General features: G+C 39.1%; 1 non-coding gene across 1 annotated transcript; it reads right to left on the reverse strand.

Moving 5' to 3' along the window:
- Positions 1-3219: 3219 nt before the first annotated feature.
- Positions 3220-3292, reverse strand: TRNAG-UCC (transfer RNA glycine (anticodon UCC)). Its single transcript has one exon. It is a non-coding gene; the product is annotated as a tRNA-Gly (tRNA).
- Between the last annotated feature and the right edge of the window lie 1914 nt (positions 3293-5206).

Genomic DNA, 5206 nt, shown 5'->3' on the forward strand with positions numbered 1-5206 from the left:
TTTCCATTTCTCTAGGAGGTGGGTCAAAAAGGATCTTGCTGTGATTTATGTCATAGAGTGTTCTGCCTATGTTTTCCTCTAAGAGTTTGATAGTTTCTGGCCTTACATTTAGGTCTTTAATCCATTTTGAGCTTATTTTTGTGTATGGTGTTAGGGAGTGATCTAATCTCATACTTTTACATGTACCTGTCCAGTTTTCCCAGCACCACTTATTGAAGAGGCTGTCCTTTCTCCACTGTACATTCCTGCCACCTTTATCAAAGATAAGGTGACCATATGTGCGTGGGTTTATCTCTGGGCTTTCTATCCTGTTCCATTGATCTATATTTCTGTTTTTGTGCCAGTACCATACTGTCTTGATTACTGTAGCTTTGTAGTATAGTCTGAAGTCAGGGAGCCTGATTCCTCCAGCTCCGTTTTTCGTTCTCAAGATTGCTTTGGCTATTCGGGGTCTTTTGTGTTTCCATACAAATTGTGAAATTTTTTGTTCTAGTTCTGTGAAAAATGCCAGTGGTAGTTTGATAGGGATTGCATTGAATCTGTAGATTGCTTTGGGTAGTAGAGTCATTTTCACAATGTTGATTCTTCCAATCCAAGAACATGGTATATCTCTCCATCTATTTGTATCATCTTTAATTTCTTTCATCAGTGTCTTATAATTTTCTGCATACATGTCTTTTGTCTTCTTAGGTAGGTTTATTCTTAGATATTTTATTCTTTTTGTTGCAATGGTAAATGGGAGTGTTTTCTTGATTTCACTTTCAGATTTTTCATCATTAGTGTATAGGAATGCCAGAGATTTCTGTGCATTAATTTTGTATCCTGCTACTTTACCAAATTCATTGATTAGCTCTAGTAGTTTTCTGGTAGCATCTTTAGGATTCTCTATGTATAGTATCATGTCATCTGCAAACAGTGACAGCTTTACTCCTTCTTTTCCGATTTGGATTCCTTTTATTTCCTTTTCTTCTCTGATTGCTGTGGCTAAAACTTCCAAAACTATGTCGAATAAGAGTGGTGAGAGTGGGCAACCTTGTCTTGCTCCTGATCATAGTGGAAATGGTTTCAGTTTTTCACCATTGAGGACGATGTTGGCTGTGGGTTTGTCATATATGGCCTTTATTATGTTGAGCTAGGGTATCCGTGAGTCCAACTCTTTCATTGACTGCTAGCTTTCAGTAATTAAAGATTCTTGCCAGCTAATATTTCAGTGCATAGAGAGTAGTTTCAGAAAAGTCTCAGTTATTACATTTAGAGACTTTAAACTCAGGATCTTTATACCACTGAGAAGAGGCAGTGCTGTAGAATGATTGACCAGTCATGAGTGGACTCCACGAGTTGTAGGTTCCCACTCCAACTCTCCTGCTTCCTATGTCCTTGAACAAGTTAGGTAGTCAAAAACCTATTTTCTTATTTGCAGCACAGAGATAATGTTACTAGCTCCCCTAAGTATTGCTCTGAGGATCATGTACATAGTTTTAGCCCAGTGCCTACAGGAATTTCTCCAAATGTGAATTGCAGATATTTGTTATTTGGCTTGAGAAATAGGACAGGCATCACTAGAATTCTAGTTATTCTTTATATATACACACAAGTATTTCATTCAGAGCTCAATTACATTTATGGCTTTTGTTAATGAGTACACTATGTGCTTTCAAAGCTGAGTGTTTCTTGTCACAGTGAGTGCAATGATTTGTCCTTGTGTTCAGATATACCTCAACCTCTGGAAGACTGCCTGGCACGTGGTAGGTCCTCAGAAAGTTTATTAAATGAATTTCTGGCTCAGAATTCCTGAGTAATAGTTATAAGCACACTATTAAAAGTATGATTACTAGTCAATGATGGTGATTTAACCTTTATTCTAATATTTAAATTATAAAGTTTACTTATGTAGCTATTTTTCAATAAGAACAGTCTCTGCCACAAATTTAAGACTCTTGAGTTGATACAAAGTTCAAATAGCATAGGGCAAGATTAATGATTGGTAGTTTATTTGCCACAGAAGTAGCTCTACATATAAATTACTAAAATATAATCTCAATATGGTAACCTCAAGGCTACCCCAGAATTTATTCCATTCATAAATGTTAAAACTCATCACTAAATTCCTATAAAGCTTAAAAAAACATGCAAAACTGGTACAGCACAAACAGATTTATTTACTACATCCATTCTTAACAAGCCCCTTTCAAGCACCCGTGGGTATGTTAATTAGGTGTTTGGGGCAAGGTCCTGGATTAGTCTTGGGATGAGGACTGGTTGCCAGGGGAACCAACCTTGTGAGCCGAGGGTTAGACATTTCAGCCCCACGCCACCCCCCAACCTCCTGGGAGCAGCTGGAAATTGAATTAATCACCAGTTGTCAAGGATTTAATCAGTCATGACTCCACAAAAACCCAAAAGGACAGTGTTTGCAGAGCTTCCTGGTTGGTGAACAAAAATGTATCCACATCCACACTCCAAACTACATGTGGACAGAAACTTCTGTGCTCAGGACCCTTCCGGACCTCGCCCTATGTATCTGTTCATCTGTGTTCTTTAATATCCTTTCTAGTAAACTGGTGATCTATAATAAGTAAACTGTTTTCCTGAGTTCTGTGAGACACTCTAGCAAATTAATCAAACCCAAGGAGAGGGCTATTGGAACCTCCAATCTATAGCCTGTCAGTCAGAAGCACAGGTGACAGCCTGGGTTTGTGAATGGCATCTGAAGTGGGGGCAGGAGGAAGGGCAGTCTCGTGGGACTGAGCCCTTAACTTGTGGGATTCTATCTCCAGGTAGATAGTGTCAGAATTGAGTTAAATTGTAGGACACCCAGCTGGTGTCACAGGATTGTTTGGTGTGGGAAACATCACCACTCATTTGGTAACCAGAAGTGCCAGGAGTGAAGTATTAAGCAGAGGAGATGCACAAAGGAGTGTATTTCCCCTCAGAGTTGGATGGTGCTCTGGCAGCCCTCTTGGATCAAGAGATGACTGTGAGAAGAGAAACCACACCCAGAGGACCAATAACATAGGCAGAATCTGGGTCCTTAAGAGCTCTGTGAAGCAGAGCTGCCACACATGCTCCAGACTTTGGAGGGTAGCAGAATATGCCACCCCAAAATACGCCTCTTTGCCATGTTAAAAAAACAAAATTCAACTAAGTAAATTGTAAAGATCTTTTTTTTTGTTTGGGTTTTTTTTTGGTGGCCGTGCTGCACAGCTTGCAGGATCTTAGTTCCCCAACCAGGGATCAAACCTGGGTCCCCAGCAGTGGAAGTGCAGAGTCCTAACCACTAGACCACCAGGGAATTCCCAATTGTAGAGATCTTATTGGCTTTATTCAATGATTCATGAATTGGGTAACATCCCATCTAGCACATAAAAAGGAGCTCTGAGGAGCTGTACAAAATGAAAGAGTTTTAGAGGCAGAAGAGGGTAGGACGAGGAAGTTACTGGCAAAGACTGGATTGTTTGTGACAAGGTCACATTCCTTTGCAGGACGACAGATTACCTCATCAGGCAGATTACCTCACTAGTGCTGACCTTCCAAACTGATTGGTTTAAGAGTCTACTCCTGGGAGAGGTTGAAACTGTATTTTTTTTTTTTTTTGCTCATTTAATTTTTATTGGAGTATAGTTGCTTTGCAATGTTGTGTCAGTTTCTACTGTACAGCAAAGTGAATCAGCTATACATATACATATATCCCCTCTTTTTTGGATTTCCTTCCCATTTAGGTCACCACAGAGCACTGAGTAGAGTTCCCTGTGCCTTACAGTAGGTTCTCATTTATTTTCTATTTTATACATTGTATCAATAGTGTATATATGTCAATCCCAATCTCCCAATTCATCCCACTCCCCCCTTTCCCCCTTGGTATCCATACATTTGTTCTCTACGTCTGTGTCTCTATTTCTGCTTTGTAAATAACATCATCTAGACCAATTTTTTCAGATTCCACATATATGTGTTAATACACGATATTTGTTTTTTCTCTTTTTGACTTACTTCACTCTGTATGACAGTCTCTATGTCCAACCACGTCTCTACAAATGACCCAATTTCGTTTCTTTTTATGGCGAGTAATATTCCATTGTCTATATGTACCACATCTTCTTTATCCATTCCTCTGTGGATGGACATTTAGGTTGTTTCCATGTCCTGGCTATTGTAAATACAGCTGCAATGAATATTGGGGTGCATGTGTCTTTCTGAATTATGGTTTTCTCTGGGTATATGCCCAGTAGTGGGATTGCTGGGTCACATGGTAGTTCTGTTTTTAGTTTTTTAAGCAATCTGCATACTGTTCTCCATAGTGGCTGAATCAATTTACATTCCCACCAACAGTGCAAGAGGGTTCCCTTTTCTCCACACACTCTCCAGCATTCATTGTTTGTAGATTTTGTGATGATGGCCATTCTGACCAGTGTGAGGTGATACCTCATTGTGGTTCTGATTAGCATTTCTCTAATGATTAGTGATGTTGAGCATTTTTTCATGTGTTTGTTGGCCATCTGTATGTCTTCTTTGGAGAAATGTCTATTAAGTTCTTCTGCCCATTTTTTGATTGGCTTGTTTTTTTTGATATTGAGCTGCATGAGCTGTTTGTATATTTTGGAGATTAATCCTTTGTCAGTTGCTTCATTTGCAAATATTTTCTCCCACTCTGAGGGTTGTCTTTTCGTCTTGTTTATGGTTTCCTTTGCTGTGCAAAAGCTTTTAAGTTTAATTAGGTCCCAGTTTTTTTGTTTTTATTCTCGTTACTCTATGAGGCAGGTCAAAAAATATCTTGCTGCGATTTAGAAACTGTATTTAAATTAGGTATTCAGTCTCGGTTTGGTGATGTGGGTTTAGCACAAGTGACTCCATTTTGGGCCCATTGTCTTTTTTTTAACAAACATAAGGATTATTTTGAGCTGATTATTTTGAGAAATGAGACATAAAAGAAGCTCTGAAAACAGAAGCTACTCTTTTGTAAGAGACATTTACATTTACAAGGAAAATCTCCATTTGTGTGTGTCCCTCTCTATACCAGGAAGAGAAGAAGGACTAAATCACAAGAAACTCTTATCAGTAAAGAAGGTGCCAACTTAAATCTACATAACAACCTTACCCTTGTTTACCATGCTTTTCCTGGCCACCCCCCAACACACACACCCTTCTTTCTTTTGTCTTTAGCTGAAGATGGTATTGAAACTGGTTAGGCCACCTCAGGGAGTTACTA

This window comes from Lipotes vexillifer, unplaced genomic scaffold (genome assembly GCF_000442215.2).
Source record: "Lipotes vexillifer unplaced genomic scaffold, Lipotes_vexillifer_v1.1 scaffold1439, whole genome shotgun sequence".
Classification (NCBI taxonomy): domain Eukaryota; kingdom Metazoa; phylum Chordata; class Mammalia; order Artiodactyla; family Lipotidae; genus Lipotes; species Lipotes vexillifer.